The sequence below is a fragment of the Phascolarctos cinereus genome, unplaced genomic scaffold (genome assembly GCF_003287225.1).
Source record: "Phascolarctos cinereus isolate Bilbo 61053 unplaced genomic scaffold, phaCin_HiC Scaffold_1;HRSCAF=81, whole genome shotgun sequence".
NCBI lineage: Eukaryota > Metazoa > Chordata > Mammalia > Diprotodontia > Phascolarctidae > Phascolarctos > Phascolarctos cinereus.
The window spans coordinates 45933479-45957199 of record NW_027555514.1 but is presented as its reverse complement, the minus strand read 5'-3'; the positions used below and the strand labels follow the sequence as shown (position 1 = coordinate 45957199).

General features: G+C 40.1%; 1 pseudogene; it reads right to left on the bottom strand.

Annotated features, from left to right (window-relative positions):
* Positions 1–14559: 14559 nt before the first annotated feature.
* Positions 14560–17572, bottom strand: LOC110209016 (sterile alpha motif domain-containing protein 9-like; annotated as a pseudogene).
* Positions 17573–23721: the final 6149 nt, after the last annotated feature.

Below are 23721 nucleotides of genomic sequence, written 5' to 3'. Positions count from 1 at the left end.
CCTCAGAGGATTGTAGGGAGTGATAGGTGTCTTCCCACTTGGCAGTAGCCTGTATAGGTACAGAATGAGATTCGAATGAAACCAGACATGTTCATGAGTTTATCTACTTTTAGTGAAAACAAAGATTTTGTGTATAGATGTAGTCATTGGGAAATGTCAGAAATTTAAATTTTTCATAAAGGAACGGGAGATGAAGCAGACAGAACACACTCCTTTCTAGGAGATTAACAATAAAAAAAAGATAACTTGAGAGGGCAGATAGCTTTTTCTTAAAATGAAGATTAGGGGTGACCTGGGCATATTTGTAGGTTATAGGGAAGGAGCCAATGGAGGGAATTATTGTGGAGGGAATTTGGGGTAGGGGGGAAAGGGTGGGATTTAGGACACAAGCAGAGAGGAATTAGCCTTGAAGAAATGATCTGTCTGGGGCAAAGGTAAGGTTGAATCAAAATGAATCAAGGGATTTTTTTTTTTGGGGGGGGAGTAGGAGAGGAAAGAGTTCAGGCCAGAGAGCCTCCCTCTTCTCAGTAAGGTGTGAGGAAATATAATTGCAAAGGGGTGAGAGAAGTGATTTGGAACAATGAGTTAAACTATGGGAAGGGTGTCCCTTTCTCTACACTTGCTCATGAATTGGAATGGGCTTGAGAGCCTTTCCCTCTTAGTCCCAGAGCAGAATGTCCAGGCTACTGACAGGAAGGTGTTGCTGACTCAGTCGAAACAAGGCTGCTGGGGTAGGCAGAGGCCCAGTAGCAGATGAGCTATTTGAGTGGCCAGACCCTGGAGCATCTTCTGACTCTTCCTGAAATTGCAAGCTTTTTGGATCCTTGAAGGATTGGACCCAGAATTAATCTTTTGTAGTGCCCATATGATCCAGTCTTGCTGGCAGATGAATTATGAAGCAATGAAGATGCCATTGCAGAAGCAAAATCTAGCTCCTCTACCCCCCATTAATGCCAAGGAAAGGTAGGAATGACTGGAAAAAAATGGGTAGAAACCAAGCAGAAGTGGGGGGGAGTTTCATAGGGATGCATAACTATAGGAAGTTGTGCTCAGGATGGGAAGACATTATCTTTTTCTTTTTCCATATAGCTACATAGAAGATAAAATAATGACTGAATCAATAAGTTCACTCATGTATACCTCTTGAAATAAAAAACTGGTTCCTGCTGTACCATCTGGTTGTTTCTGGTAGCTTTTCCTTAGACCCACTGGCCAGAATTTCATGAGTGGGCAGAGCAGCACAAATTGAATCCGAAGAGGAAAAGGATTGTTGTGCATCAGTGAGTGCCCACTTGAGACTAGGGAGAATGAATATAGTGGAAATAGTGGTCATGGTTGTGTGACTTTATCCAGTGGTGGTCTCATGACAAAAGAGAGAAAGAAGTCCTTCAGAAGCTGACCAAGATCATCTTTAAGGTATTTTCCTTTAAGATCTGTAATTCTATGGCCAATAGTCTCCAAATGGAGCAGTTGGGAGCCATTACCAAAGCACTCTTGGCTCACTTGGGGTTAGCCAATGAGCTGCCTTCTGAGAAGCCTAGAGTAGGGAAGGAGGGGCAGGGCACATGTCCAAGCAAGTCTGTGGGGTGAACAAGGGAGACGAGCTGAGGCAAGATAGGGTAGAGTCTCGAGGACCGGACAAGATGGTTCTTGGCTTTCTGTCTCGGATTTTGTTTTAAACATTTGTCTCTTTTCTCAGAGTTCTGTACTGTCTTAATTATGGAGAAACCTCAGCTCTTGCAGCTTTACTCCTTCATTCTTTCTAGAATACAGTGGGAGTAAACTAATCTTTTTACTTTTGCAAAAGTGGTCAGATCCACTGAGGTTCCACACCTAGCATATTAGTAGTCAATAAGAAAGGAAGATGGGAAAATGACCACGCTGAGGGATTGTTGGTAGAGCTGCGTACTGGTCTAGCCATTCTGGAAAAGCAATTCAGAACGATGCCCAAAAGTACTCGGTTGTGCATGCCCTCCGACCCAGCAATAATGCTATGACATAACAAATATCAAAGGATAAAGGGGAAGACCTACAAAAACTTTTGTAGATCTATTTGTACTGTTGAAGAATTGGAAATGAAAGGGTGGCCATTGATTGGAGAATGGCTGAACAAATCATGATATGTAAATGCAATGGAATACTATTGTGCTAGAAAATCGAGAAACTTTCAGAGAAACCCAGGAAGACACATGAATTGACACACAGGAAAGCGAGCAGAAGTCAGAGTATCAACATTGTAATGAACAATTCTGAAATCATTAAGAATTCTGAAACACAACAATCAACCACAATGGAGAACCAGTGTAGAATTCTTACCATATGTTATCAGAGGTAATAGATAAATTTGTAGGATGAGATGCTTTTGGACTCGACTAATGTGAGAATTTGTAACATGAACATGGTTGAGCAAAACAAAATTTTTGTGTCTTTTCAGTGAAGAAGTGAGAGATGCATAATTGGGGGGGGGAAAGTAACTTTAAAAAGAGTATTAAAGCATTGGCAAGTTGCGAGCAATTATATCAAAACCTACTTTTTAAAATAGTCAAATGTATAGGACAGATACAAAGTTCTTAAAACAGAAAAAGATTGTTCCATACACCTTCTTTTATATAAATGTCTCACTTCTGAACTCCTCCAGTATTTTGGAGTTGGTATAACTTCTCCAATAGATTGTAGGATCTAAATTAGTTCTGGTGGATCTGGTGGATGAGTAACAGACACAGGCTAAACATCTTTAGGGTCACTTCCATTTCTTGGGAGACCTCTTTAATTTTAATGAGCAGATCACAGCCCCCAGCTGAGGCATGAAGAATTTGGTCTTAAAACCCAAGAGGTGGGGCTGCTAGGTGGCACAGTGGATAGAGCACTGGCTCTGAAGTCAAGAGGACCTGAGTTCAAATCCAGCCTCAGACCAAACACTTGACACTAGCTGTGTGACCCTGGACAAGTCACTTAACCCCAATTGCTAAAAATAAAACCCCAAGAGATTGCTCAGTTGGAGCAGGCAAAGGGATAGATGTTATTTAACTGAAAACCCAGAAGTACAGAAGCTGGAAGCTTCTGGCCGGAAGCTGGAACTGAAATGTGAACACCCATAACCTTCTGACAGATAATATCCCTGGGACAGGAGACTAAGTAGGGAAAAGTTTGTTAGAGAAACTTACTCAAAGATCCTTTCCTTCTTCCTGATGGACTGAAGGGGATTTTTTTTTAAGTGAACTATTTTTGGTAGTTTTCTATGCTGAAATGTGTTATAGACAGAGTAAAGAGCTGAAACACTGTTTGCTGCATTCTTAGTAGACCAGAGTTATTGTTGCTTTATAATGCTTTCTGTTGAGGCCAGAGTCATTCTGAATTCCCCACTCCCTTCAATATATCCTAGTTTCAGCTACATTTTTAGATGACTTAGCTTGTCACATGGCACATGAAAATCAGTTAATTTGAGACAGCTAGGTAGTGTAGTGGAAGGATCACTTGACTTGGAGTAGGAAAGATTTTATTCAAATCCAGCTTTGGATCTACCTACTAGGTATGACCTTGGACAAATCGCTTAACTTCTCAGATTGTTTTCTTATCTGTAAAATGGAGATAATAGAACCTCCCTCCCTCACATGGGGTTGTTGTGAGGATCAAATGAGATCATCTATGCAGATTTGCAAAGCTCAAGTGCTATATGAAAGCTCACTACTGGAAATACTGCACCTAATTTCTACAGAATGCTAAATGCCTGGTTATAGACACATTTCAGATGATTTATTGCTTTAGAGTTTAGAGAATATTTCAATTGATGCCCTTAATCCTGAAGGTAGGTGTTAAATTCCATTTTACTGGAGGGAGTTTTGGTAGCTGTTTGGCTATGTGGTAGATTAGTGCATGTGATAGTAAAATTTTGGAATTGACTGGTGCATAAACAGACATCTGCAAGCTGTTTAAGTTGTATCCCTTACACATGGGTTGAAACTTCAAAACCCGAGGGTCATGAATAAAAATATTTTGAAATTGATGAATGTTCATACACCTATTATCTTGTGAAAGAAGATGACTGAGTCTGCCATATAGTAGAGTGACTTAATACAATTAAATGATCTGTGTGAGAGGGTTCCCTGGAACATGTCCAACCTTTGTTGAGAAATGGCTGAGGAGAGAGTACAAGTCATAGAAAAAAGCTCCAACTGGATTTTTCATAATTCCAGGAATTTTCCTTTTTCTCAAAACCAAAAACTTCTGGTGGCAATGAGTATTTTAATGGTAATTACTATTAATAGCTATAATTACATATGAGGCAGCTAGGTGGCAAAGCAGAGAGAGTGCTGGGCCTGGAGTCAGGAAGACTCATCTTCCTGAGTTCAAATCTGGCCTAGGACACTTTCAAACCATGTGACCCTAGGCAAGTTGCTCAACCTCTGTTTTACTCAGTTTCTTCATATGTAAAATGGCTATGGTGGGGCAGCTAGGTTACAGGGTCGATAGAGCACTTGGCCTGGAGTCAAGAAGACCCGAGTTCAAATACGACCTCGGACATTTACTAGCTGTGTGAACCTTGGAAAGTCACTTAAGATCCTGTTTACCTCAGTTTCTCACCTGTAAAATGGGCTAGAGAAGAAAATGGCAAAACCACTCTGGTATCTTCACCATAAAAACCCCAAATAGGGCCACAAAGAGTTGCATGTGACTGAAGTGACTAAACAACATAATTACATATGCCGTAATGGCTAGCTTTACACCTTCCAAGTTTGGCACCCAAGGTTGGGTTTATCCTTTCTCCATGCCCACTCTTTGCTCAATGTCAGTCGGAATGTAAATTAAACTGAAAGAAAATTAGCAAGATCATTTCCTCTTATTTCTAGGATATGTCCATGAACGTTGGATTGAAGCCACACTAACAAATTTAAAGTTGAGAATATTTTTCATTTCCCTAAGAACTATGGGTTACTTTGGAACCAATTTATGAACTTGGTGGATGCCCCCTACTGTGTCATCAGAGAGCCCTAACGTTTGTCAGAAGGCCCACCTGTTGCCAGTGGGAACTTCTTATTAGGCAGCATGACCTAGCTAAGTGAAACTGGAACTTCTTGGGGTCAAGCCTTGCTCGTTTGCCAAAAAACGCTTCTGTTGCTATCTCTTGCTAGTAGCAATAGTTATTAGTCTTGCACCATTTTAATGATGGGGAGCTTTGTGTGAATTTGCTTTGCTAGTGGGTTTTGATGTTTTCATGATTCTAGACTAGTAGTACTAGGTGGCACAGGGGATCAGGCTGGGTTTAGAGTCAGACTGAATTCAAATCCTCCCACAGATATTTATTGGCTGTATTACTCTGGGTAAGTCACTCTGATTGCATCCATTTATCCCTTCATAAAATAGAACTAATGGTATCAACCTCCCAGAGCTGTAAAGATAAAATGAGCTAATAGTAATATTAGCTAGCATTTAGAGGGCCCTTTAAAAGTTTGCAAAGCACTTTGTAACTAAGGGTTACTGCTCACACAGGCTAATTTAATCTCTCAGGAATTAAGTTACTTTTTTTTTTTGTCTTGCATGAAGATTTCCATGCTCGAGTACACAACCAGGAATGCATGACTGTAAGTGGGGGGGAAAAAAGATCTTGGAGAACAGTGTGGCTCCCTGGGAAGGGTGCTGGCTCTGGAGTCAAAGTGTGCCTTCAAATCCCACCTCCAATACTTGGGAGTGATGGAACCTTGAACAAGGCATTAAGCCTCTCAATCCTTTTCTTCATGTCTAAAATGGAGACAGTACCTCACGGGGTTGTTGGGAGGTCCAGATTGAGACTACCTGAACCGATCACCTTACAGTACATATAAATGCAGCTGTTACGAGGGGTTGGCTTCAATGGCTACTGGCCTCCAAGCTAGATGATAAAATGATGTTCCTATACTTTGACTAATTGTGTTTGGGCTCAACTTTTCAGAGTTTACACCTCGCATGAGGTGAGGAGGATTCTGCCACTACATTTATTTCGGCCCCTACTTTTCCCCTACCCCATCCCAATTTCAGTGGAACTAACGAGATAGTAGAAATCTTTCCCTCTGAATTTGGTTTTATTAAGACACACGTGAGATCTAAATACTTAGAAGGGAAACATTATTATGGAGACCATGAAATTGCCCACAAGTGGTCTCAAGTGCAGGTGGATGGGATACAGTACAGGGGCTGGAATTGGTAGAATTTCTATTTAAGAGTACCCTAATATTTTATATATTGCTTAGAGATTAAAACCTCAGATTGTATTGCTTCTTTGCAAACATGTTAATTTTAGTTCTAAATATTGTTTCTAGGCAGCTAGGTATTGCAGTGGATAGAGCCTTGGGCTTGGAATCAGACTCATCTTCCTGAGTTCAAATCTGGCCTCAGACAGTTATTAGCTGTGTGACTCTGGACAAGTCACTTCACCCTGTTTGCCTCAGTTTCCTCATTAGTAAATAAGTTGGAGAAGAAATGGCAAACCAGTAGTAGCTCTGCCAAGAAAACCCCAAATGGAGTCACAGAGTTGGACACTATGGAAACGACTGGACAACAAGGAGCTTCTGGGATGGTTTTTGCCACACAGGACATTCTCTGCTACTAACCATGACACAAGTATCTCCTAAAGGAGAGATTGGGAGGTACTGCTGATAGCGGTTCATTGAGCTGAAGGGGTGAGTGGGGACATAACTGCCTTAAAGAATGGTCACTATGGCCAGTTTATCAGAGGAAGCACTTTGCCTCCTGCCTGTTTTGATGCTTACTGAACCTTTCCTTTGCTACTGATTTCCTAGTTGACAACTTCCTATTTTGGCCCTAGTTCTATGAGAATTATTCTACTTCTGAAAGTTGGCATTCTATCTAGGCCCACCCTTACTAAACCACATTGGATCATCATAGACCTCACACAGAAACCAACTAGTCTGATACCTTTATCTTACAGGGAACAAAATGAAACCCCCAAAACCATCGTGGAAGCTTATTGAGAACCTGCCATTAAAGCAAGATGTACTAGCTTCAATTTTAATGGTATATCATTTGATGATTAATATTAACCAGTATCATTCCTTTTTCTGTTCAAACCTCCATCTGTTAACTCAGACCTCTTCCCTAGCTGAGGAATGCAATAACTCCCAGCCCCCAAGGCATCTGTCTGGACAAGGACCCTCAATTTTTTTTATTCCATAAACAAAAACCACCCTGAGCTTGTCTATGCTACTAAGAAGGCAACTCCTTATATCCTTGATTTCTAATCAAAGTTAGGGTGACCTGGCCTACAAAGGAGAAACTAAGCCAGAGAGATCCTGAGTAGGTTGGTTTTCCTTCTCCAGATTGTTGGAGACTACTGAATCTTATGACCAGGCCTTGTTCCTTAATTAACAACCCTTCCCCCCCCTTTCCCAATGATGAAGTAATCAGGAAGAGTTGAGAGCTCTTAGCTCACATCTTAATTTTATTTTTATTTATTTTGAGTTATCAACAATCACTTCCATAGACTTGAGTTTTGAATTTTTCTCTCTCCCTCTCTACCTTCCTCCCCAAGACGGCACATAATCTGATAAAGGCTCTACATATACATTCCTATTCAACATGTTTTCACATTAGTGATGTTGTAAGAATTAGAACCAATAGGAGGAACCACCAGAAAGGAAACAAAACACAACAGAAGAAAAAAAAAGCTAATAGTATGCTTTGAGCTGCATTCAAGCCCCATAGTTCCTTCTTGGTATGTGGATAGCATTTTCCATCATGAGGCCTTTGAAGATGTCTTAGACTGACCCCTTCTCAGCAGTAAAAGGATCTGTCAACATTAGTCATCATACAATGTGGCTGTTACTATGTACAACTCGTTCCCTTGGTTCTGCTTATTTCACTCCACATCAGACAATATGAGTCTTTCCAGGTTTTTCTGAAGTCTGTTTGCTCATCATTTCTTAAGCACAATAGTATTCCATTACATTCATATACCACAACCTGTTCAGCCATTGTCCAGTTGATGGGCATCCTCTCAATTTTCAATTCTTTGCCACCACAAAAAGAGCTGCTATAAATATTTTTGTACATGTAGGTCCTTCTCCCATTTGTATGATTTCTCTGGGATATAGCCCTAGAAATGCTATTGTTGGGTCAAACCGCATGCACATTTTTACAGCTCTTTGGGCATGGTTCCAAATTGCTGTCCACAATGGCTGGATCATTTCACAACTCCACCAACAATGCATTAGTGTTAGAATTTTCCCCACATCTTCAACATTTATCATTTTCTTGTTTTGTCATCTTGGCCAACCTGATAGGTGTGATGTGGTACCTCAGTTGTTTTGATTTGCATTTCTCTAATCAATAGTGATTTAGAGCATTTTTTCATATGACTGTAGATGGCTTTAATTCATCTGAGAACTGTCTGTTCATATCTGTTGACCATTTACCAATTGGGGAATGACTTGTATCCTTATAAACTTGACTTAATTTTCTACATATTTTAGAAATGAGGCCCTTGTCAGAGAGACTGGTTGTAGAAAATTGGGAAAAAATTTTTATTTTCCTTCTAATCTTGGTTGCATTGACTGATTACATTTAATTAAAAAGCTTTTGAACAAAGTTATCCATTTTGCTTTTTGTAATGTTCTCTCTTGTTTGGTCATGAATTCTTCTGTTCGCCATAAATCTGACAGGCAAACTATTCCTTGCTCTCCCAGTTTGCTTACAGTATCAGCCTTTATATCTAAATCATGAACCCATTTTGACTTTATTTTTGGTATATGGTGTGAGATTTTGATCAATGCCTAGTTTCTGCCATACTCTTTCTAGCTTTCCCAGTAGTTTTTGTCAAATACTGAGTTCTTATCCGAAAAGCTGGGGTCTTTGAGTTTATCAAATAATAGATTACTATAGTCATTGACTACTGTTTCTTGCATACTTAACCTATTTTACTGATCCACCACTCTATTTCTTAGCCCGTACCATGCTGTTTCGATGATTGCTGCTTTATAATACAATTTAAGATCTGGAATGGCTAGGCCACCTTCCCCTGCATTTCTTTTCATTAGTTCCCTTGATATTCTGGACCTTTTGTTATTCCAAATAAATTTTGTTGTTTTTTTCTAACTCTATAAAATTATTTGATAGCTTGATTGGTATGGCACCGAATAAGGAAATTAGCTTGGGTAGAATTGTCATTTTTATATTAGCTCGACCTACTCATGAGTAACTGATGTTTTTCTAATTATTTAGATCGGACTACATTTTCATTTAAATGTTCACCAGTCAGGGTTATCTTTCAGTTGTCAGGGGAAGTCCCAATAATTGTCTGTCAGGAATGCAGGCCTGGATTTATACTAGCCTAGGATGTTTCCTTGGAGTCGTTGGTCACTGAGAGATCAGTGACCTCAATTTATTGAATATTTGCTAGCTTAATTAATAAATTGATTATACTTGGAAATATATCTATGAATTGCATAAGCCACAATTTATATTCCATGTCAAAAGGACACTGATAATGCTGTTGAGGGTCTCTTTTGGAGAACACATTGCCATGTCTGCATTAGAAACAGATGGAAAGGGTATATTCTCTAAATTAGGAATATCACCAGAGCATGGAATGAGACCAGAGAGGTACAGGGCTGGTGTGTTTGCCTCAAAATGAGGCAAGTCTTGATCTTGGTGGGCTTAGCCCTGTCAATCATTGTATCTGAACAAGATCCAAGCATTATGTCCAGTATGATATTTGTAGGATGAACTTAGAGCATAAGCAGCAAGGGAGTGCTGGGAATACAGTACTGCACTTGGAGTTGGGTCTAATCTTGCTTCAGACAACTTATTAGCTGGGTGATCCTGAGCAACTCACTTAAGCTGCATTCTCCATGTCTTCATCTGTAAGACTGGAATAATCACAGCACCTCCCTTACAGAATTGCTTTGAAGATCAAATGAAATGTGTAAAAGTGCTTTGCAAACACTCATGGACAATATGCTTATTGGAAATGAGCACTTAGTGCAGCCTGTAGGGCATGCTGACTCAGCAAAATACTAGGCAAAGCCTCAATCATCGCAAACGTTCTTTTTGGGTGTCATGGAGCCCCTCTTTTATCAGGCTGGTGAAGTCTATGGGCCCCTTCTCAGAATATTTTTAAATTATTGAAGGAAATGCTGAGTTTCAGTTACAGGTTTAATGAAAGAAAGGGGGAGAGAGAGTTACATCTCTCTCTGTCCCTCATCAACTCATGAGATACCCAACTACTTAGCTGTTTAGCCCTATCAGATAGCTGGCATCCATAGACTCATGTTGGGTCATCAGAAAGAAACAACTTGAATTACTAGATAAAAAGTGAAGATGTTCTTTTGACAATATTGCCACCTTATTTTGGTGAGACCATACAAACATTTTGCCTACTCCCAACCTTTCATACCATTTTACACATCTCCACAATAGACGTATGCTACTTCATAGCTGGTTCTGGATCAAGTCTGACAAGAGTGGTATTAATAGCCTTTATTGTTTCATCATAAACCATGGTTTTAGGCAAATGATATTCAGAGTTGGATTTTGAGGCATAGACTGAAGTAGACCTTGTCAGGTATGTCTGATTTTAGCTTGGGAGAATTGGGAACAGGCTTCAAGCTCTGGATTAAGGACTTGATAGTTTAGATATCAGCCACACTCTTCACACATACAAATAGTAATCGGTAGGTATGATCTTATGTAATGTGTACTAACCAATAGCCTTTCTCATACCACATATTGAGTGGGGGTGGGTGGGTATTACACTATGATATCTGTGAGATGGCATTTCATTTTCTTGCATATCATGTATCTGAAGCCAAAATGGGCAAAGCTGGAGGACACATGGGTATTATATTACAAGGACTATACCCATCTCAATGTCCCAGATGCAGTGGGACTTTTTGAGCTAAGGTCTTTCTCAGGCCTTAGTTTAACTGAGGCAACATCTATTCAGTGTTTAAGGCTAGGTAAGAAATGAGGCAAAGAATGGCCTCCTTTACCTAGTGGAGAAAAAAAACAAACCCCAAACTCCAACAATCTGGGAGGGGTAGACCTTCTGTTTCAGGCCAAAATAGAAACAATTGCTATTGAGCAATAGGGGCCCAAACAATGCCCAAGTTAGCCCTTGGTCAGGGACCTATTGCTGGCCAATAAATGAGAGCCAGAATGACTTGTGTTTTTTAAGGCGTGGTTCTTAAGAAATCTAGTTTACATTCCTTTGGGCAGAGCACCTGAAGGTGAGGGTATGATACCATTCTGATAAATGGAAGAAGCCTTGGTACCTAAAGAGCCCTGGGGACATTCAGTTAATATTGGCGGAAAAATATTTCAAAATGACTTTGATCAGATTTCATTGAACTTAAGAAGTGAGTTGATGTCCCCTGGTCTAAGCCAGGGCTTCTTGAATTTTTTTCCACTCCTGACCCCTTCAGCACTTCTTAAACTGTGGGCCATGGGGGCTTAAGAAGCTCGGAAAGCCTTGTGCCACTGGGCATGTATGATATAATGGACTGTTTCAGATTGAAGCACACTGTGAAATTTGAGACCCTGAGCTCCAGTTTTCTTCTCTACAAAATAGTTAGTACCTATTACCTCACATTCTTGTGAAGCCTAAATGAGATGATGCATGTAAACTTCCAATGTAAGCACTTTGGTAGGACCTATTTTAGTGGTATTTTTATGGTATCACTGCTCTTCTGAATCAGAAGAGCAAGGATGTACTAAATACCAAGCCCCACTGACAACTCCACTTTTAGGTTGTTGTTTTATTTTTTTTTTTAGGTCATTATAAAGGCAGAGGAAGGTGTCCTTGGGTGTCTCAAAAAGCACTTGAAAACAGGAGTCTTTCTTGGGAATGGCTGCAATTGCCTACAAAATGGATAGGGAGTGAATTTTACAGCATTGGCAACTCTGTCTTCAGGTCTCTAAATCTGACAGCTCTTTGCGGGGAGATAAAATGTAGATCAAAGCAAGCTTCTGAACCTCCTGATAAATGGAGAGAAGCTTCCTTTGTTTCTTTTCTCTGGAGGTAACCCAGTGTTACCAGCAAATCACATCGGTTTCTCCTCTTACATTTTGATGACCCTGACTTAAGATCCAAGAAGGTCAGGATATTGATATAGTACTGATGTGATTTGGGCTTACAGAGACCCCAAAATACTGAGGTTCAGGATGGAGTTGTCTGGAAAGAATTCACATGCTTGAGCAGTCTTCCTGTCAAGTGGCAAAATTTTGTGACACTTATACAGCAGGCAGAGCTCCTTTAGGGAACTTACAACCTAACAGGCATAGTAAAAGGCATAGGAAAAGTTCAGTTAATGGTGTGCCAAGTATGCTAATTAGGTGATGAGCATACAGGTTATGTACCTTGGGCACAGGCATCATTCACTACTGGCATGGCCTGTGGGGAGTTTTAAGGAGTCAGTATGTCTGTACATCTGTAACAAGATAGCCTTGGGAGTTGATGTCTATAGCTTGACCTGAATTGTGTACAGTAGCTATGGGAATCGGTACACAGTAGTCCATTTCATACAAGGAAAATTCTACAGAGGTCAGCTTGTTTTTGTCACAGGGAGAGAGTTTGCCTCACTGTGGCCTACTTATGAGTTATTGCCACAGAGAGGGTCTTTGGGTTGGGGAGAAATATGGTCCTAGGGCTGGGGTCCAAGCACCCTCTTGTATAACAGATAAATTGGGACTAGGTGCCAACTGAACTCATGAAAATCCAGGTTCTTGCTCCCAAACATGGCTTTCACCATCAACCTTTTTTTTTCCCCCCCAAAGGGTTCTCCAGGAACCATAAGAGGCAGAGATGATTAGAAGAGGCAGAATGGTAATAGTGCCATTCTTTAATGGTATGCCATGAGGTGGCAGCAATTCTGTAGACTTTTGGCTGCTGTTGCAGATAAAAATTGGTTTAACACATTCCACTTAACCCTCACACACACAGTTATCCCTTCCACATTGTGACTTTTCCCCTTGCAATTGTGATATATCACTGAATCTCAGAAATGCATGAAATGTATAGTATCGTCTAATATCAACACATTCTATCTTTTAATACCATGATAATTTCTGGTATGAAGGGAGGGCCAACATTTTTACGTGGATTTTTCTAGATCATGGGGATACTGTGCCCTTAACACCCATGATGTGGAAGGGATAATTGTACTCTGGTAAAGGGTGGGGAGAAGGGAACAAGCATTTATTAAGCATCAACTATGTGCCATGCAGTAGGCAAAGTACTTTGCAAATCATCTCAATTGTCCCTCACAACTACCCAGGGATGTAGGTGCTGTTATCTTCCTTTTAATAGTTGAGGACATCCCTATCTGCATCTGTGACTTCCCTCGAGTAGGAAGCCACCTTTGTGGGTAAACTCCCTTTCTTGGTGCAGATCAATGCCTTCTCTGCAGCTCAGTTTTGGTGTTGCCTAGGGATTTGCGAGGGGCACACTCCTAGTATGTCAGGGGCAAGCTTTGGAACCAGGGCTCCCTGTCTTTGGATGCCAGCTCTCTCTCTCTCCATACTGCTTCTCAAATGGTAAGCATTATATTTATGAAATAAAAATTTGCATGTCACACTAACAAAACATTTTGAATTGGGGAAAAAAAAACTGATCAAAGCCACTGAGCTTATTGAAGAGTAACTGTGCCCACGAATCTCCAGTGCTCTTGCAATCTTACCAGAATCATCATTTGCAATACTGAATATTGTGCTGTGAGATGGGGGGGAGAGTTTGAGAGCTATTGGTGTAGACTCGAAGGGGTGGGGAACTTGTGGCCTCAAGGCCATGTGTGGCCCTCTAGGTTCTCTAGTGATGCTTTGACAAAATCCAAACTTCACAGAATAAATCCCCTTTGTTCTGCAAAACTTGGACTCTATCAAAAGGCCGCATCCAAGGACCCCAAAGGCCACATATGGCCTTGAGGCTGCAGGTTCCCCACCCCTGGATAGAGGATAGAGTGCTCCAGTTGGCATTGGGAAGATCAGCTGGAGTCCCACGTGCACTGTGAAAGTTTGTGCATGGCCTCCTAGGCAGAAATGCTAAGTGTTATGTTCTCCCATGATGCTGAGAGTAAGTGGCAGTAACCCTTAGCTCTGCTTCTATGGGGATGTTGCAGACTCATTGTCAAGGGTATAAATATGAATTTGCCCAACCACAAATTGGATCTGAGTTCTCACCTGCTGGCCAAACTCAATTTTCTTCTCAAAATGCTCTATTCTGGTAAGCTTTAGTCACCATCATTCAACATGATGGTAGGCAGGGACAAGTGTGCTTGGATATTAATGCTTTTGCATATAATTTTTACCCTTAACATAGAAATGCCAAAACTAACACAAGAACAATTCACATATGACCAAGGGGCAAGGGCTCTGCCACTCTCCCACACAGTTCAGCAGCTGTTACAAACCCAGGATTTTTAGGGAGGCACATAGGAGTTTGCTTACCTCTTCTGAGCTGCTTCCCTTTACTACTCTGCTAGGAGCAGGCAAAAGGAGCACATAAATCAACACTATCACCTAATACATATTTATTAAACACCTACTATGTGTCAGACATTGTGCTAAGCACAATAGTTATATACTGAGTAACCCTTTCAATTTAGCTTGGCCTTTTTCTTCCACAATTTCTTACCTTCAGAAGAGAAAAGTAGCCTTGAAGAGCATCAAAAGTTATTTTCAAATGTCATTGAGGAGCATTTAAATAAAAAATATGCTGTTTCAATACTGGGAATATCCATTCTGCTGAACTGAAGGATCTAATAGAAGATCATTCTTCCCACACGAGAGATGAGCAATGATCTCTGTAGATGACTTAGTTCTTTCATCACAAAGGGTGACTTTCTCTAGAAGCTGAATTATTTGCATACAAACTTCTCTTTCTCCCAAGTAACATCACATATTGTACATCCCACCCCTCCCTTTAGATCTATGGTATTGTCCAGTTTCATGGTCTCTGTTCTCATTGTGTTGCTGAGATTCTTTGAAGGTATCTGAAGCTTTCACTACTATCCTTAAGAGGCCTTCCAATCCTGAGGAGATACAGTTCTCCTTTGCTGAATTCTATCCTTATAGAAGATAAGCTGGCTTTTATAGACTTGACCAAGTGTATCAGAGACAAAGGAGTTATCTGGACTTCTCTTCTTTGCTTTCTCTGCCCAATTAATGGCATCTTCAAAATAAATTTCATTAGTATAAAAATGTCTTACTAAGCTTGATAGGTCAATGTATAATCAAATCTGACAATTCCTTCACCTAAGACTTTCTGAACATGATCATTCCCTTCCTCTTTCTGGATGTCCACAATGAAAGGAGAAAATAAAATATTTACCTCCTTCCTTGGGTCTGGTGTTTCTTTACAGTACTTCTGCCTTCTCAGCAGCAGCATATGTACATTCTATATACATTTCACTCTTTAGTGAGTTTCAATTCTTCTAAACAGCTACTGGCAATTAAGGGGTAAATGATAAGGACTCCTTCATACCTCCTACAATCTACCACTTTGGTATGGATGAGAATTGTAGAGTACTTCCCATTTTGTCTTCTAAGCACCTTCTGCTCCAACATTCCCTTTGGTTGGTTTATCCTAAGAAGCTCTTACATTATACCACAGAGATCAATCAGAAATACAAGAATTAAGCAGGGACAGGAAATTGTTTCTTTGTCAACACTCAACCCTTTCAGGATGTGTTTCACAACATTCTCTCAATGTATTTCCTATCAAAATTTTCTTCCATGATCATAAAGGAATAAAACTCTCTACCATGTTGGTGTTTTTCAATTTCCTCAAATTTGGAATCAAATGTTTGTTGCTAGAGTTAGTTTCACTGCAAAACTGTCAGGCTTTTTGGCATCCTTTTCTGGCCTCTGGCATCTCCTGAAGTTTAGAAGAACTAAAGGTGTCTCCTACAGAATATAAGCCTCTTCAATGGCTGAGTTCATGTGATGGTACAAATCTGGTTTGGGTCTTGCTCTTCACAATCGTCTACCAGCAGGAGCACAGGCAAGTACTGTTGTTGGTTCTCCCAGCAGTAAGTGAGTAAAGTCATCACCTGAGTTCCAGTACCTTCAAAGGCAAGTGTTTTACTTTTCAACACTGCACATCAGAATTTATTCTTCAGGTCCCAGAGAACATGCATCACTAATGTGGTCCCTCCACAGCCTGGATGATAAGAATTGATCACTTCTGCACAGGTTTCCCTAGGACAATTTGCTAAAGAGTGTATCATCTCTTCAGGTTTTTGGTAACTATTCCTTTTGATAAAAGGTGAAGAACAGTTTTCAGAGGGAAAATAGAAGTTCCACCATGAAACTCTTCCATGCAGGTAAAAATGTTCCTCCTGGGATTTCTGGAATTCAGTGAATTTGGTTTTCTTTCTCTATGTCTGTGCCTTTGCATTTTTCATCTTCACAGGATTTCCAGTGCTGTCATAGAGTCTTCATCTTTCTTCTGAAGAACAATAGAAGCACCGTTTGATGGCAAATCTTGAAGAAGATTCAGTCTGATGTTTTAGTGTAAGAATAGTGCCATTTAACTGCTAAAGACTTAAAGTAGTAATACAGCTGTTTGTGAGCTCAGTAGTTGAGAATCTGACTTGGAAAAGATCTTTCCATTGTGAACCTATTTGTGGATCTACTGAGACAGTGCCATCCATTCCTCCTAATTCTTGGTAGAAAGTAGAAAATGTCTCAGTAAAAATCTTTAGGATCCTCTACTGGGGACAGCAATAGAAACACTACTAAAAACTTTTCAGGTTGCACTATGTCTTCACATGTAAGAAATTAAATGAATTTATGACTTGGTTCTCTTTTTAAATCATGAACCAAGTTGCAAAGGCTGATACTCTTCTATGTCAATGTTGTGAGGTGGGGGTGCTAGGAACCTCAAAATGCAAGGGCAGGTCTGCCTCAAAAGAATTGGACCACTCAAACCTTCTTTAAATCAGAGTAGTAAGATTTTATTATACACCAATTGGGCAACCAAGATTTCTAGTAAATATCTGAATTTGATAGGGATGAGACAAATACTTATAGACAAAAAAAGATTGTGGGAAGATCTGAATGGGGTTAAGGAGTGGCAAGTAGCCTGGGGTGGTCAGGAGGTAACAGAGAAAGGGGACTGGATGGGATTAAGGAGTGTCAAATAAATTAAGTAATCAAGGTGGGCTGGGGTGGGCCAGATGCCTCCGGTGAATGCTGGGGACTGGGTTCCTGAAATTTGTGAGAAAGTCCAGAGACTTCCTTTTAGGGGTCCAGATCCCATCCCCTCATCATTAATGTCTGATCTGCCACTGCAGAAGATGCAGCTGGGTTCCTTAAAGATTAAGATTTTCAAATTTTTTTCATAACTGAGGTTATATTATCTTGCTATTGATATGGAAAGTGAAGATTAGCTGCTTGGGTCTTTCTGTTTTTGTATGAGTGACCCCATGTCACTTGTGAATTGGGATCATTTCTGATTTTTCTCTGAATTCAAGATCTGTGGATTGTAAATTAGTCACCTAAATTTAAAATTAGCACCCCTACTTCAAAGGTAAGGCATTAATGTTTCCTACCTTGAGGGCAGGTAAGGAGAAAGGTGATGTTGCATAATCCAAATTCTAAGGTAATCCACAAGTACATTTGGATTTCTTATTAATAAAATTGAAGCTTCTTTCTTTATCAATTAGCTGAGAACCCCACCTTAGCTTTTTAATTAATTAAACTGAAGAAAACTTTCTCCATAAGTAGTTGTTCACATTTAATGCATATATTTACAAATCTATTATCTAATCTCCTGCTAATGAATTAACTGCATAGTAAGTCAGTAGCAATATGATGGCTTAATGATAACAATATGGCAATAATAGCATAAATATTCTAAATTACTATTACTATCCTAACATTTTATTTGAGAGATTGCAACCAGAGATTTCTAACCATCATTTAGAGATGACTTAAGGTACCAAGAGTCTCTTCAGAATTACCTTTCTGTACAAGATAAAAATAAAAACAATTTAATAAAGGAATTTTCATTGTTTCTCACTTATGTCAAATCATGGTAAGAAAAGTCTCTTCAACCTAACAAACTGGTAAATCTCTGAATTTCCTCAATATTTCATGTGCCTTTTAAAATTATGGTACTTATAGCCTTAGGAGAGGTTTTAAAAACAGGTGTTATACAGGTCCAGGTCCCAGGATTTCCTTGTGTTTGGAGCTCCATTTCTACTCCTCCCCCTACATTACCTACAGAGGTAATGAATATCTGTTTGAAAGAACTTTCTATTCTTGAAAATGTGTGCTGGTATAGTAGCATTTTAAACTTCTAAGCATTTTTTTTTAAAGTCCGCCTCTGACTTTCTACCAGAATGCCATTTGGGAAGTGGCCTGTCCTTCCCCTGGGAATGAATGAGTCATGTTGTCATGAAGACATGGGAAGTTGGCAGAACTGGCTAATATCTTAGCTTAGCCAACCTTGTCTTCCCCAAAGGAAGTTCAGGTTAGTTTGTCAATTTTTTTTTTACTTTTAGTGTTTCTAGGGGCAGCTGCCTGGAGGGAAGGGACAAGAGGGAAGTTTCCCTGAAGACTACTGGATCCATTAGCAGGGGATACTTACATAGCCCTTTGTTTTGCAAAGTGCTTTATATCTATTGTCTCATTTGATCTTCAGCAACCCTGGGAGATGGGTACTCTTGTCATCCATAACCTCTGATCCTCCTCTTCACCTCTAGGATAAATGACTTGTCTGAGGTAAAACTTGAAATCTGGTCTTCTTCAGTCCAGGACCCTGTTCTCTATGGCTCAAATCTGCCAAGGTTTTTAATTACTCTGAAGATTTCTCTTCCCCCATCAAAAGAAAACTGTATGGCACCAGGAGCAGGGCTCCCAGACTTCCTATTAACTTGCCTCCAGGTGTTAAGAATAGGGATCTCAAGCTAGACTTCCCTTGGGATAGGTTAATGTCTTCCTTTGCCATTGGGGCTCTTCTGTTAGAGGATCATCTGGTCAGATGGGGCAATCCAGGCATCAGGTTTCAGATAAAAAAAATTATGGAAAAAGCAAATCAGTTTTCAACTCTTTGAGGGCCTTCCCTCCCCCCCCCAACTCCTGCTGGAGATAAAAGGAGATTTTTGAGTTGTTAAGCCCCCTTCCCTGATAGGGCCTGGGAGCATAGAGTAGTAGCTACTTGGCAACAACATGCTATCATCCCATTGTATAGACTTTGCAAGGCTGGACTTGGGACTACTTCCAGGTGCTAACTTTGCCAGGCAAGACTGCTCATAGCTCAGTAGAACTTTCCTTAAGACTGTTGAAGTGCTCACAATGAAAAGGTAGAAGTGGACATTCATGGCCCTGTTCTTATTAGGGATCTGTGTTCAGAAGTGGAGAACAATATTGTAGTAGGTATGCAGGAATCACTGTTTCTGTATGGTTTTTGCATGTCTTTCTGAAAAAGAGAGAGCAGTAACTAATATCTCTCATGCCTCGCCCTTTTTTCCCTGAAAATTCTATGATACTCTTTTTGGGCACCACATCTTTCCCATCCCATCATCACATGTCATTGACAATAGCTTGGTGTTGTCTTGTTTAAGAGCACTTCAGGAAAAAAAGTGCAAATAGCAATCTTTAGGTAAGTGAGTAATAAGTTGTCCCTTGTAGTGAGGGAAATCAGCTGAGCATGATCCTGAATAGCTAATCAATGATGAGCCAATGCTCTTTCAGGCTCCTTCAAACACATGTCTGTGGAGTTTGTGGAGCCCTGGCAGAGAAAGGTGTACCTGGCCTCAGACTGTCCAGGTTCGGGTTTTCTTTTGCCAACTAGAGGATCCTTATTTCAGCCATAATCTCCTTGGGCAGTGCCAGAATGATGCCCCCAGCCTACTTACTTGAAATGATTTTGGTGAACCTTTTTCCAGTTGGAAGAAATATGAAGCTAAATAAATGGGATGAACAAGGAGGTGCTAATGGAGAATTTTAATTTCAATGAATTAACTGAAGTGGCTATTAAACATATTAAGGTGGATGCATTGATGTTCAGCAGTGGGTCCATATTGAAATTGCTTTGCTAAAAGCATGGCAAAAAGTGGCCAAGCCCTGTGATTCAGGGTAAATTGCCTTGTAATCAAGGCTCAGATTAAAACTAGGGAAGTCTGAAAGACTGAAAATAGGGCAGGAGAAGTGGAGTAGGCTCTAAATTTACCCTCAATATGATGAGGAGACAAAGATATGGAGAGCAAAATGGACTATCTAACGTGGAAATTTTTGTTCTTTGTGTGTTGAAAGGTTAATGTTAATGACTAACAGATTAAGATTAGAGGAGGCAATGCTGTGCTAGCATTGGAAGTAGAAGATGAATAAGGCAGCCAAGCTATGCTGAGAATATTCTATTTAAAGTAGAGATGTCTTTTTCCCATGTCTTTTCCCATGACTAAAAAAAGTGGGGGATGACATCTAATCATACTTAGTAGTCTTTAGGCAATACTTTCTGTGGCTCTATTTCAAAACTCTTATCCTGTGATTTCTCAACTAGCTAATTGCTCCTCCATTACCTTCCTGGTCTTGTAAGTTAGGAGGGATCTTTGTGTTTGAATGTTGGGCATCAACTTCACCCCCTCCTCTCCCAAACATGTAACCTCGGTCAGAATAACTGCTTGGGCAAAAGGACTTCTTTGTTGACAAAGAGTCAAGGCTTCTCAGTCAATATATACTCCATTCAAGAAGAATTTAACATGTCAAATACATCCTAGATAATTCAGTCATAGAAACATTGAGTGATGCAACTCATTTAGCTGAAATCTTCCTAATGGCATACAATGATTAATGTCCTATTTTGAGGACATCTCTGGAGACTTCTTCCCAGGATAGCTGCTGTTTTCTAAGCCATCATAGAATCTATGGTCTTGGCTTAACATTCATTGGAAAATGGCATTAATTTATTAAGATGAAGTCAGCTGCTAGGCCCTTTCTTGGGAAAGGGAATAACATCTTTATAGTAAGCTTACATGGAGCTCCATGGATGATAAAAATTCCCTAATTCAAATATTTATTCCTTAATCATCAGTTCATGGGTGTTTATGACTTATGGTCTTGAGACATAGGAAATTCAGACCATGACAGGTTTATAGTAACTCAGACCTTTTCATCTCTCTAGTAGAACCACATTATTTTTATGAAACAATTTTGCCCATATGGTAGGAACAGTCACGGAGAATATACTCGGTTATCTAATATCCTTATGACAGAAGTGTAAAAGATTGGGGCAAATAAAAGGTTGTTTGGGGTGGAAGGGAAGTAGAAATGCTGGGAACAGTATCTGAGAAGAATGAAGTCAACTCTAGCTACTCCTTTGTTTTCAGCTTCCACAGGAAGGTTCCCCATGGTAGCTTTTGTAAAATTCTATCATAATTGATGAGTTCTTCATATTTGGCCTCCTTTCTAGGACTCGATCTTTGCATGTCATTAGGAACATGAAGTCTCTGCAGGATTCTTGCCCTGAAGAGCTGGTATCAATGCTGTTTTCTCTGAAAAGGCCTCATCAGTGCTCTGGCTTTCTTCCTTTTTTTTTTTTTTAATTACATCTCTAGTGCTGCTTGCAATCTGGTATTGCTTTTTGATTTCTCCTGGGGTTTTGTTTTATCAAAGTTGAAATGAACAGAAAAATCCTTTGTACTTAGTTTGGGCTATTGAGGTTTCCCCCTCATATTTGCAGACAGGCCCAGGTCATCATGTGTTACTACATGGTAAGTGGCAGACTAGGAAAGACCCCAGGGTTGCTGTTACTTCTGTCTGTATAAATTCTGTTTTGAAGGCAGAAAAGTCATAAATCCCCAGGGATGGCTGGCAGATAGCTCTGGGATATGTTGAGATTCATATCTTAGTGGTTTTCAGTTTTACCTGTGCTCTAAAATCCCACAGTAAGCATAAGGTTTTCCTAGGAAGTTTAGGAGAAACTACCCCCACTTATTTTTCCCTTTTGTCCTCCAGAATACTATTGAAAAAATAATGGCAAGTTCATGATGCCCATATAATCCCATCTGGGTAGATGGGCATAGTAAGAATAAGTTTTAGTACCTTACTATATATAGTTGGAATGTTAAATTAGCTAACCTAGCCCCATTTTGTTTCAAGCTTCCACTGTGTTTCATACACTGAAGCTATAATTTAGCAAGTGTGCAGCCCATTACCAAGAGTTCCCAGGATATCTGGTAATCATTCTAGTTGCCTATGGTTAACTAGTACCTTAGAGGGTACCAATGTTCCCTGTGAAGGGAGCCTTGATGACCTACTAGGATTTCCCTTCTTGAGCACTTTCCCAGCAGGCAGAGCTCTTTAAATATAAAGCTCTTAAAGGTTTGGAGTAGTTGCTGCATCTTCCAAAATCTCAGCATTGCAGTGAACAAATAAAATGCCAGTTCAGCAGTCTGGGGTCTTTAAAGCAGAGATGTTATTTCCCCATGCCTTTAAAAAAAAAAGGGGGATGATGATAATCATATTTCATAGTCTTTAGGCAATGCTTTCTGTGGCTCTATTTCAAAACTCTTATCCTGTGATTTCTCAACTAGCTAATTGATCCTCCATTACTTTCCCAGTCTTCTAAGTTAGCAGGGATCTTTGTGCATGGTGAATGTTGGGCACCAACTTCACCTCCCTCAACTATGTAACCTTGGTCAGAATGACTGCTTTGTCAACAATGAAGTCATTTTGCCCAAGAATTGAAGATAGTTCCCAGATAGTCAATATATACTCCATTCAACAAGAATTTAGCAATTTATCCAGGCTTTTAGTACTCTACTCTTTCTTTTTCTGCCTTTAGGCTCCTCAGACTGCATGCTATATCTGGTTTTACTTTTTCATTTCCGGAACCTGTCTGCCTTCTCTGTATAATGAAGGCCTTTGAATACATGATCTCCCTAAAGGTTCTGAATCATTGGAAGATAATGACTAGAAAAGAGCCACTGAGCTTATAGAGTAGGTCCAAATGGTCAATTCTTATGAGTTTTAGTTTGATGTGTGATAAGTAGTCCTTCATCCTGTCCTTGGAAGTTCATAGAGCCTGGTTCAGAATAATCAGCTAAGTAACTTTGGATATGAAGTGGCCCCAATAGCTCAAGAGGATGAGCTGGGTATATGAACTTATCTGCCAGGAAGTCATACTTGGGAGGTATGTGTGGGTCCTAAATATACCTTTTGCAGCTAGATCTTTTCTGCAACCTCACAGTCTCCCTTGGTGTTGCCTAAATGATATTCTCAAATGGCTCTTCCAAACTAGTTTACACTGATGCTACTCTTAGGAGAATAAGTTAACGTAGAAACAGAAGGGAGGAGTCTAGAGCTGCTGCTACTTGTTGCAATTCAGTTACTGGGAGCTATGGAGAAAAATATCCAGTCTTAGAGTTCTAGGGGTGTTGACAAAGGATGTCCAGTCTTGGAGTTCTAAGGTTGGCTGCTTCAGTAACACCTAGATCAGTTGGGGAGGTGTCTGAATTGTGGCAAAGATCAGGGCAAATAAGGATGTAAGTTTGAGCTGCTCACTTTTATGATGGAGAATAAGAAGGTGGTACTGAAAAATTGGTAAACTTAGCTGGAAAAGGGATGAGACAATGTTCTGCTAAGGTGGAAAGTAAAAAGTGAGCTTGGTCAGATGAGTGAGCTGTGCCAACAGTATGCTACTTAAATGCCAGTTCTTTTCCATTAAGAAAAACCTTAAATTTTGTGAGGCATGTTTTCTTTAAATGGACATAGGCAGTGTTGGCTCTATCC